Source organism: Dromaius novaehollandiae, chromosome 12, assembly GCF_036370855.1.
Source record: "Dromaius novaehollandiae isolate bDroNov1 chromosome 12, bDroNov1.hap1, whole genome shotgun sequence".
NCBI lineage: Eukaryota > Metazoa > Chordata > Aves > Casuariiformes > Dromaiidae > Dromaius > Dromaius novaehollandiae.
In genome coordinates this window covers 5,937,160-5,949,257 of record NC_088109.1, presented here as the reverse complement: position 1 = coordinate 5,949,257, position 12,098 = coordinate 5,937,160, and the positions used below count along the sequence as shown (strand labels likewise).

Here is a 12,098-nt window from a genome sequence, read left to right as displayed (position 1 = left end):
AAAACCTGGCATTATACGTTAATTGCATATTTAATACATACAAACCCCACAAATGTCTTGAGCAGCACCCAGAAGGCAACTCTGAGCACTGCACAGACCTAAGGAGTGCAGCAGCAAAACACTGAACACCCATCTCTTTCATATAAAATTTTGCCTTAGCTTTATCGCATTAAAATATCATTAATTTTTACGCTTTTTCTGTTTCCATGTGGTATTTTTCCACATTGCCCTGGACAGTCACTATACCATGATGCTTGGTCGGCCCGGACCCCCGAGAGCAGGCGGGGGGCACCGAGCAGCGCCAGCCCTCCCCTCTCCCGAGGGGCTGCCACAGCTCCCACGAGCAGCTAATCTGCAAGATCCAGATATCCCCTACTGTTATCCTCTCCCCAAGTGTAGTTATGTTGTAACATTACCATCGCTGACCTCTTAAAATAACAAGCCTGACAGTAAGTAGTCATGGTACGGTTACGCAGTGGCATTTACTTTAGGTAGCAGAATAAGAGGTTAATTAATAAGACGGGGGCTGCTGTTCAAAGGGGGAGTTCAAACACCTGCACAGTTCTTCATACTTCTAATTTAGCTGCAAAAAAAGGATTCCTGCACAGGTAGCGGCAGGCGCAGAGGCACTCTGCTTCTGCACCGCTTTTCTGAATGGAAAACACCATATTGGCATCTAACAAGTGGGGGGAAAAAAAACTGAGAGCATATTCCTCTTCCCCTTCAAAATGCAGGAGATATTCCCAGGAAAAGTAACACAAGGACAGATGGACCGGGACTGCCTCTGACATCAGCCCTACAAAACGAACGTCGCCAACGCACATGGGAGCGCGAGGGCCAAGACGAGGCACAGCCCGGGGCCGGGGTGCCCACGCGGAGCTCCTCGCCGGCGGCAGCAGCCTCCGACCCCCTTCCCCAACTCCCTCCTCCTCCGTCACAGCCGCCGTCTACCTCCGGGCAGGGAAGACGCAATGCAGCGGCCCAAAGCACCTGCCTCACCCACTCAGCGCGTGCCCCAAAACCAGAGCGCGTGGGCTCTGCCACGCCGGTGTCTGAGAAGGGCCGGGAGCTGCAGTCGCCTCTACGGCCTTCCTAAGGCAGGAGCAATCCCTGCGAGCCCCCGGCCCCCATCCCGGACGGACCAGCCCTGCCTCCCGGTCGGGCACCCGCAGCTCGTGCCGAGGTCTCGCACAGCCGGGGCAGCTGCAGACAAACAGCATCTCACGCAAACGCAGCCTCGGCTCCAGCTGTGAGTTCAGTCGAAAGACAGCATGATCCAGGTCCAACCACAGCATTAGCCCATTGGAGCTTCCTAAAAGTTTCTCCAGTACATAAGGGTACTCTTCATGGCGGGGCCACTCTTATACAAGCACGTTTTTCGGAGTCTTTTAATTTTAATACAAGTTTTGTGATTGTGCCTTGCAGCTCGCCCTCCAGAGAGAGATGAAAAAATACTGTGTGTTACATTAAGAAAAGATAAAATGATGGCATTTCAAGCCCTTGCTACAAGAAAAGTAGAAAAGCCTTTTTTTGTGCGTCTATTTTTTATAACCGAATTACTGGGAAAGCTCTTTCAGCAGTAAGTCTGTTTTAGTCCATCAGGCTCTTACAGACCTTTAAAAGTCTGACACTTAAATATTATAGACTGCTTATTTTAAGGGTTTTAAAAAAAACCAACTCTCGAATCTCGGCACTCAGAGCGTGCCATAACGCTTGCTCCGCACAGCTTACAGCGCCCATTAAAAATCTTCATTAAAGCAACGCTGATAAACTGCTGCAGGCAAATAGGAGCGATGTCAATAAGAAGTAGTGCTTAACACACCGCACTAACTTAGCAACGTTACAACTGCCAACATGGTCCTTATGACCGTATTGTCGTCCTGCTTCACACTGGAAAAATATATAGGCACTAAGAAGAAAAGTTTAGATATAGACTAAACTAGTTTTTATTGTAAGAGCCTATCAATGAACACAGGTACCTGAGAAGTATAGCTCTAGTGGAAATTCATCTGGAAATTATTAGTGATAAAACAGTAAATCTTCAATAATTTCTATATACAAATATTACATATTTTGAATATACTCTAGAAAGTTGTGCAAGTGTCATTTTGTGCAATATAGCACTTTTTAGAAACTTCATGATACAATGGTTACTTTCAGCTTTTTAACATATAGTCTAAAAGTAAATAAATAATATAAAATTAGCTCTTACAGTCGTCTTTGTAGGAACTTTACAGTAGCTAAGCTATATGCTATGGAAAGCTCTCTTAATTACTTAAGTAAAATTTAGAAAGCCTTTTTATTTTTGCAGTTGCTGTTCATTTCTTTGTCTTTTTCATTCCTGGCCATAAGTCTGCATGTTTCATGGGGCGGGTGTTTTAGAAACAGAAAAAGTCACTCAAAACCATAGGTTAGTCTTGCTAAGTTCCCATGTTGCCTACATTTGCTTATTTAGAGAGAGGAAAAAAAATAAAGCTTTTTGGATGCCAGTTTTGATAAATGAATGTCAGCCACTCTAATTCTTTTTCTTTTCTTCTAGCATACTAACCCATAGCGCTACCGTACTGGGAGGAATCTCATTGCCGTCATAAAGCAGATCTGCTCAGACTTCCCCTTGTAATCATCAAAATTAAAAGTAATCTCATACTTCACCATATAAAATTCTAAGAGTAAATGCTTACTAATTTTTCTTTATTGATTTTATTTCATAAACTTAAGATTTAATTTAGTAGGTAGTGAGAGCTATTTCCCCTTTTCCATAAAAGTTGGAATATTATACCTCATTCCCCCTTCTTTATGAACCTTTACCAACAGGAGAGGTAATCCATGAAACTATAGATTGTGCATTTATTTTTATAACCACTCCTGAATGACTAGAGCTACTTTTTTTAAACCAGAAAATCCAGAATAAATCACAGCTTTTCATCTTCACTTAGAAAACAATGGACTTTTCATACTTTCAGAGCAAGCCAGGCAACTTCAATTTCATGTGTTTATAAAGTTCATCTACTCGGAGCTGCCTGACTTCTAATGGACTCATTACTAAAGTAATGCCTGAAATAAACAGATGCGGCTCTGTACCCGATAGTGTTGTTTGGATTCCTGCTAGTGTAAGTGGAGCATCATGTAAATGCAGTGCTTCCAAAATTTAAAAATATTTAAAAAACAAACAAACAAGTAATTCCAGAAATGAAAATGTCTCTTGACTGTTGAGGCAGAAGAATTGCACAGAACAGGAAAAGATTCAGGAGAGATTATGACAGCATATGTATCACCTCTTCACCTATATTTAATAATTCCTACTTCTATTAAGTTTTAGCTTGTGCAATATAGCTCTTGATATAAAAAAGGTCAGGCCATCTAATGTTACTACTGTAACTTTCATTTATTCGTTCCCACTTGGGGTACAGACTATGATGCTTATATTTCATCTCTGCAATTTTCTTTTGTAATTAAAATGTGGGATATATTTTATAAAGAATAAATTTATAATTGTGGAAAAATACTGTACAGAGAAAACATTATTTAGCCCCAAAAATTGAGCTGCAAGCAGAGAGAGGGGAAGGAAGCTAGAGCTCCACTAGAGACACCTGGTTTTGTGGGTGTCGTTAAGCAGCTCTCTGCACGTGTGCTTTACACTTCATGCCGTGTGTTTTACCAACGCAGTCTATCCATCAGCTGCTGAAACGCACATTTCTCACAGTCACTAACCCCGCACTTTATACAACCCAGTGTACAGAGAAGGCAGATTCAGCCTCCAAAATAACTGAGGTCCTTAAATGATGCAAAGCCACAAGCCACACTGTTATGAGGAAGAAAACTCCCATTACTGGTATGGTAAAGCAAACAGACAACTTCTATTTCCTTGATCAGTATCACTAACCTGAAAGTCAAGATCTTAGTTATCAGTATGACTTGCATTCCTCAGGGATTTCTATTAAACTTACAAGAGCTGATTTTGAACTGTGGGGAGAAGAAGTAACAACGTACAGTGCTGTCTTCTGGTGAAAACGAGCGAGTCCCTCATAAACAGGGTCCCAGGTCACATACCCAGCTGCGGCTTTCTGCGTCGGCTAATCAACGTGGGCTTCAAAACTGGAAGAAAGAAAAGGGATAATTAGACTTGACAAACCCTAGCGAAGGAAGCAAATTAATGGCGCAAACAAGGACCCACCTAAAAGACACCCTGCGGGATGAGCAGAACCAAGAGCAAACCCCCAGTGTCATAAATAATTACAGACCATCACGCAGTAAAATAACGTGGTTAAAAAGCTCTAACCGTTTGGTCAAGGATGGGTATTGACAGCTTGGAAAGACGCGCCTCAGTCCCAACCAAGTCCTCAATTTTGTCCATCTATTAACACTGCAGCCTTGGTGACGCTCTTGCTTCTCATGTATTTTACTAAGCAGTATTTTTAAGGCAGGCCTTTGGGGACTTCCAAGGGGTTAAATTTCCATTGTTTTTCAAAACAGCTAACATCCTGAAGAAGGTAAGTCTAAACCTTCAGCCCCCGGAGCCGCGCAGCCGCTCCAGAAGGGCTGTTCAACATTGTTAACGCACAGCGCGGGGCGGACGCTTGCAGAACGCCAACGCGGAGCAGAGAGGGGAGCTCCGTGCAGACAGACACACCAAAACAGACAGTGCCCGTCACGGGACACGCGGCTACATCAGCTTTTCTGCCTGCTGCTCTGCCTCGCGCAGGAGAAGGCAGAAGGAGAGAAACGCAGAAGAGGGCTTTGCTGTGCTGCACGGCATCGCCCAGGCAGGCGCAGCGGAGCACGGCGGGGGTCTGCAGGGACGAGCACCGAAGGGACGACCACCTGGCCCAGAGCCGCGCTAGCGCGTGGGTGCACGCGGCGGGAGAGCGGGAGGAGATGCTCGTGGTCCTCAGTGCCTTACACATGGACCTGGATGCAAGTAATTAAGAGGTCTTAAATTCAATGTACCACTATCACAGATAAATGACACACTGTCTTGTTTCGTAATAAACACCCAGGGCGGCATACCCAAGGCACCGGCAGCAGTTCTGCAAGCAACAGCGGTCCTGCTGGACACGTGCAAATACATCAACGCTATACCGCAAAGAAAGATTAAAAAAACACAAAGCAAAACCCACTTATTTTCACATTAAAAGGGAACTGCTGTGCTCCAGTCCGGTGCTGTGCTTGACCCTAATCACAGAAATTTACTCAGTTACTCCAGTATCAAGCAACAGCATCTGGCACAGCTGGAGGCTGTCTTCTGGGAAGAGAGGGCATCCACCTCTGACTTAAAACTTCCAATTAATGACCTATCCATCACATTTCTTGGTAAACCATATTTGTTTGGCTTCACCTTGCAGAAATTGGATTATTTTATGCTCTTTGAACAATAAATGAAAACGTCTTTCAGTGGGGGTCTCTACGCAGAGACCTGTAAGACCATGTCTGCTGCACCTTGGATAAACGTAACGCAACAAGCTTCTCCAGCACTCCTTCAGCTAGGTCTTTACAGGCATCGTTTCCTCTGTCTCTTTGACTTCCTTCAGTCTCCACCTTATTCCTAAGTGTATTTGGATTGTTTAAACTTTTATTTACATTTCATATTGCTTGGGCTTGAAGTACTTGTGTTTGTACAACACCCCTTAAACGTCACCATAACACAGGTAACTTCTTAGATAACATAATTCTTATCTGGGAATTTCCGGTCATGGACGCTATTCCTTTTTAAACTATTCCTCAGTTTTATTTTGAAGTCTAAGGTCCATAATGTGCCAGGACTAAATGTTCCATACAAGGACTAAACAATGTTCCTAGACGTTTTCTTCTCCCATGTCTGCAGAAGTCAGAGGGGGAAGGAAAGCAGACATACTTACTGCAAAGATCTGCACAGACCTAGTCCTGCATCTAACACCTGGCAGTGACACAACGAAGGAGAAAAAAATTATTCCAAACTTCAATCTATTGGGAATCTGACTGGACTCCAGATTCAAAAAATAAGTATTTTTTACTCCCAATAAATCTTTTGAGTTTGTGCACAACAAAGTTCTCCAAACAGTCAATATCTGTCACTTTTTTCTTCCAAGCAATTTGAAGATGCTACTTTGCCTTGAGCGTGGCAACAGCGCAAAGCTCGAGAGGAAGACGAGCGCCGAACTCGCGCTCCAGAAACCAAGCACGGTAGGATCCACCCTCAAATTCTGCTCTCCAGATCTTGTCTGCCAAGGTAAATATCACTCTTAAAACAGGCTTCCAACCAGACTTTAGTGCCAGAGTATACCACCAGGTGGCAAGATTGCAGAATAAAGATTAAAAAAGAAAAAAAAAAAATCCTATAATGGCATTAAGTTGGTGCTGTTTCAGGGACCCCTTGCTGGGTAACGGCAAGTGCTCTGTGAGGACTCGGTAAGTGCTTAAAACGTCCCTGCATGGGTCTGTGAAATGAAGTATTTTACCATTTCTTCATCACACTCCATGTAGTCAGTGTACTTACAGTAGTTAAAACACAAGGCAAAATTCACATTAGAGGAAACAAAGAAATTGCGAACACAAATTTTACTTCTTTAACCCACTGGGTTTTCCCACCGTTTCCCTTCTGCTGCCTCCTTCTCTGAGGCAGATTTTATCCTTCGGAAACGCACTAAAATCTTGCGCGACCCCAGGGAGCTGCACCCTCACCCGGGAACGCAACGCGGCAACCCGGGCTCACAGACTTACCTGGTAACGAGGGAGAACAGACCCTACACAAAATGCACCTACAACCAGTTAAATCATTCCAATTTCCTGTGGTATCTTTATTTCTCATATTACACCAGATTATCTAGACACCAGGACACAGGACAGTTGCTTTTGAGATCTGCCGCAACAGGAGTGGGTGTGTGCTACAGATAAAAGAGAGGTTGACAAGTTCATGTGTCTTTACATCTTTTAATACAGACTTAAGGAAGAGATAAGCTCTCGGTAACTACTCAGAAATCTATTACTACAGTGCTTCACCCCCAGATCTCAAAGAGCACAACATAAGCATGCAGTCCAGCATATGTATTTTATATACATATATTTATACACACACACACACGTGTGTGTATATGTATTTATATGCTTATATGTAAATAAAAGGAAATCAAATATCAGTAAGGTTTTACCTTCCTGGGAACAACACAGTTTACCAGCTTAACCAAGTTGGATGAACAAGTTCAGTTGACCTCGAGATATACAAAGCAGGAAAATGATTTTAGAAATATTTGGGGTTTTTTTTTTTTTCCATTTGTAGTGTGGCATCTGCTTAATAACACACAGCTACACTTCACAACTGTTTAAAATATTGTCATTATCCCTTGAGCTATAATAAATTAGGTAGGTGTAAAATAATCAGGATGTCAAGCACATTAAATGTCAAGTATAAATAAGAACCAAAATTGGAAGCTAAGATGCTAGCACTCCCACAGTTGGGCTTCAATAACTTCAATAAGTGCCACCATTGGGGACTTGTGTTATTTTATAAACCACATGAAATTCTTTAACTTAATGGCATCTAATAAGTTACTATTTTATATAAATGTGCACGTGTGTGTATATATATAAGTTATTATAAGTTGTTTTGGCATTAGAAAGTAAAAGCAAACATTATCTAAGTTATCAAGAAAACTTCCTGCACCAAAACAGGTTTTTATTTGGGACTCTCCATTTCACATACTTCGGGGTATCATTATAAAGGAAAAAAAAAAACACTTTGGAGGAGAGAAAGGGAGGGATGAGTAATGCATGAGCGTGTATAACACAGGTGAGCACCAAAAATATAAACTGCAAAATAAATCACCAAGTTATAAAATGTTTCTTCACCCATTAAATAAAATGGCATGTTCAATCCATTTTTTTATTCCAGAATTAAATCACCATCAAAATTAAAATTAAGCACTCTTTCCTCCAGCGAATATATGCTAACTAGATATTTCAGTGTGAAAATATCTAAAATCTAAATTAGAATGTAAAGTCTTCGGAGACAGGATTTCGTTTCGGCTAAGTCCATGCCATAGCAGCAAGCCATGCTCTCAAACACGACTTAGGCTTCTGGACTTGACCATAATAAAAGCATTTTCAAATCGTTGCTCCATGAAGCACTGACATCTATCAGTAGACGTTTGCTGAACACCACGCAAACATGGTCTTGTCTGTAGTGAGCTGCTGCCGTAACATCCATGTTTTCCGCCATGCTGCCTACTGGATTTTCTGTCTGAGGTGCAGGGCAAGACCAGCCTTGCAAGAAACTCGGTGCTAAAGACAGACCCCAGTGAGACGACTTCAGCTGAGAAATTCCCCCAAAATAGCCTGTGATCTCAGACAAGCCGCAACCCCATCACCGAGAAGTTTATATGGCAAAACATGTCACAAAATATGGGGTACTTAGATAAATGCTGAAGAGATCCCATAATCCTGGGAGAAGCAGAACAGAAACTTCTATAATCTCTGCCCATTGCAGCTCCGCTTCCCGCGCTGGCTGCCGGCCGCGGGCGTCGCTGCCGGGAAGGGCAAGAACAGACCCGGTTGACCGGCAAACAGGTCAGGAGAAAGTGGAACGAGATCACCAGATCACCGTCTCGGCCCTGCAGACCTATCACCCAGTAGTGATAACGTCACTGCCTCGGACTTGATCTGAAGTTATCAGGCATCGAGGTTAAAATACTGCATCCGAGCTGCGCCCGGGAAGAGAGAGAGAAAACCTAGGGCAGAATTCAAGCAAGTTTTCCTTCAATGCTACAGAAAGTATCTAACATTTCTTTCCTCTATCAGCAGGTTTTTTCCATGTTTCAGCATTTTTGTATTATAAGAGAAAACTCACACTCGTTGGAATAAAAACAACCAATGTAAAAGTAGAACTGTATAATCTTACAACCAGTTTATAGAATTAGGGCAACAAGTATTTACTGCCCTGGATTAAGAAATAAAAGCTCTATCAAGTTCAGCACTTGATAACAAGCCATTTTCTGTAACTCAATAGCACTATTATTATCATGCCAACCTAAATCTATGCTTCTAACACAAGCCTATGAAGAAAGTACAAGGGCATTAATAACTGGCGTTAAAACAACATTAAGGGCTTTGCTGGCTTTCTTCTTTGCCTCCTGAGATAGTACGTAAATACATCAACACAAAAAATCATATATGACAAATTAGCCTAGGTCATAGAGCCAAGCACTTATTCCTGAGGACAATAAAAAATAATATATTTTATCTTCTTGGAGAATGCTGTGAACCAGGCCCAGGCTGAGACAATTTAGGTGCGTGTCCATATAAACACACACACACACACGTTCCTCCCCAGCGTTCAGTAACTCTTCCTACAGTGCTTACTCTAGAAAAGGCCGAATTCCCGAGGGAGCGCGCACACCTGCGGACACCAGACACAACGAGAGTGCCACCCATCCTCCCTCGCGACCACCGGCGCCGGGCTTCCCGCAGGCCTCCGAGCTTCCCGCGCCACATCCTTCGCAACACAAGCCCCACGGCTGAAAACACATAAAACTCTCCTCCTGGGCAGAAACGAGGTAAAAAAAAATAGCACGGAAAATGCTACATTAATGCTGGTTAGTAGGGGAGAGGAAAGACTCTTCCACAGTGAATACACTGAAGCAGCAGGGTTTTTTCTCCAGTTTTCATTTTTATAAGACTATAGTGAGTGTCTGGGTAATACATGTTGCTAACCTGACATCTTTATCAGGAAACAGGTAGAAATTATTTAGAAGTATAGAATAAGCACACTGCATGGGGAAGGAAAGCCAGTTTCCTTCCTTGGCAAAGGGAAGTCAGGCCTCACAAATGTGCCGGGGAAAAGCGCGGGTCCAGCGGGATTCGGTATATATGGCCGTATCGGCATCTCATGGATAGCAGGCTTTTGAAAACGCCTCCCACAAAAGACTCATCAGGAAACTAAGCAGCTATGAGCTAATAAAGAAGGTCTTTGCCCTTCCCCAAAATCAGGTTAGAAGACGGCAAGCGGAGCTGGAGAGCGCGGCCAGGGCCGCCCGGGCAGCAGGGCACCAGCAGAGCTCCGCAAGGGTCCGCGCGGCGGCCGGGGCTCCGCGTTCCAGCGCCAAGTGGAAAAGGGAGCGGGCAGCGGCGCGACGAAGCCTGGTAAAGACGCCAAGTTATGCAGGCTAAAACACGAGGATGAAGAAGCGTGGAAAGGCTTTTCAAGACCCTGCGACCGGGAATTAAAATGGCAGATGGAATCCAACACAGCTGCCCACAACACGACGACCACAAGAAAAACAATCCCGACGTCACGCACAAAACGCTGGTCTCTGAGACAGCCTCTACCAGAGAGGAGCCAAGTCCTGGGATGACAGCGGAGAGACGGCCCTACCTCGTACAGCATCCTTTAGGTTCTCGTGCGCAACATCTTTGGGCACAAACACACAGAGTTATGGAACAGTCATATAACACACAACTGATATCCCAAGCATTTTGCATGCAAAAACATCAGCCAAGGAATCAACGCTCTACCAAGGGTCTCCTTACACAGCAGTCACCACTGCCTGGTGGTTTAAGGGAACCTCTTGACAGGGAGGCAATACCTTCTGACCAAGGGATAGCCACTGCTGGGAGCTAATCGATGGTCCCCATGGGATTTCTAAAAAGCAAGAGGTGCGAGACAGGTTTTGGCAGGCCCGAGACCCCGAGCGCTGGCCAGCACTGCTCACCAAGCAGTCCTTCTGCAGAGAGGAGCTTTACAGGGTAAACAGCAAGTTTCACGTTAGGAGGTAAGGGAGATTACTTCAAACCTGTCAGCATTCACTATTTTAACCCTCCCCAAAGTAAAATCTTTTTAATGCAACTGTTTTACCACAGTAAAACGGTGGGAAGTGGTCCAAACGAGTATCACAACTTCTAAGAGCAAGACATGAAGTCAAAAAAAGATCGGTACATACCAAGTTCTTCAGAAGAAGCTCCAGAGGGAACAGTCCCTACAGACTGATTTATATGAAAGCCCAAAATGATAATTTATCTATTGCTAGAATCATGCTCTAGTGATTTATGTAACATCAGCAGAGTCCCTAAGTGTAATTACAGCCATATACTCAATCAGGGACTGCATATCACTCCATTCTCATTCAGCTCTGCTTGGAATCACATCCAAGACGGTCTAAATTGTACTCAAGTTACTGCATTAAAATAAGAAAAAAAATCTGGTGTATATTCTCTGGAGAAGTTTCAGAAGGATGCTGTTAATAAATATTTAAACAAATACAAAAAATGGCAGCAAAGCAGTTTCCACAGCTGAAGTGTGACAAATATTTCCCATTAACATGTGCATATGGTTTCACTCAAAACAATTTTTCTTGCAAGAAATGTGTTTATGTAATATGATTAAATTATTGTATTACCAAACTGACTGTAAGTTTATGATTGAGGCTATTTTCTTGATGCAGGCACTGTAAAAATTTAAACTAGAAGGGAAGAAATTTCAATACATGATACATATGAAAATAATGCAGGTGAGTGCCTGAAAGAAATCCTTATTATTAAACAAAAAAAATAAACAACCCAAAGCTCGATTGCAGTTCTGAGCTGCTAACGGATGCCCAGCCCAGGCAAAGAGCCGGGAGCCAAGCCTCCAACTCGTGCAGAGATGCAGAGACAGAGACACACAAACAACTTTTCGCATTGCACAAAGTTACTACGTCTTCTGCGATGAGCGGGAGGCTCGCTTTCTGGTCCTCGCTTCACGTATCTCACACACTCATAGGGGACTACCCTGGCCCCTTTCCTAGTCCTCCAGGCACAAACGTAACCGCCCGCACTTCTATGTCTGAAGCCTAACACAGGATGAGGGGGGAAAAAGAAAATTAAAAAATCACTGTTAGAGTATTAGAAGTAAAAATCAGAACTTCACCTGCTTACAGATACATAAACTGCTAATCACATACTAACATTGGTCCCTGGGTGGGACTGCTCTTAGCTATAGTACACCCTCCTCCTCCTCAGGAACATCTGCAGCGTGACTGCAAGATAAGTTACACCCAGCTCATATTTACCTTAAATGCATTATGCAAGCTGGTTATCTAAAGGGATTTAAAGGTGTCCTATCATGCAGCAGGGGCCACAAGTGCAAAAGATAC

The 12,098-nt window shown here is 43.4% G+C and overlaps 1 protein-coding gene across 10 annotated transcripts in view; it reads right to left on the bottom strand.

Annotated features, from left to right (window-relative positions):
* The window catches only part of ATP2B2 (ATPase plasma membrane Ca2+ transporting 2), a 304,347-nt gene that overhangs the window by 265,648 nt on the left and 26,601 nt on the right, over positions 1 to 12,098 (bottom strand). For 8 of the 10 annotated variants that reach the window (XM_064518822.1, XM_064518823.1, XM_064518825.1 and 5 more), the window contains exon 2: positions 3,991 to 4,095. The gene's annotated coding sequence lies outside the window, so the exon portion shown is untranslated. Of the gene's footprint in view, positions 1 to 3,883; positions 3,904 to 3,947; positions 4,096 to 12,098 lie in introns of those variants that run through there. The other 2 variants (XM_064518813.1, XM_064518816.1) reach the window with 2 other exon arrangements.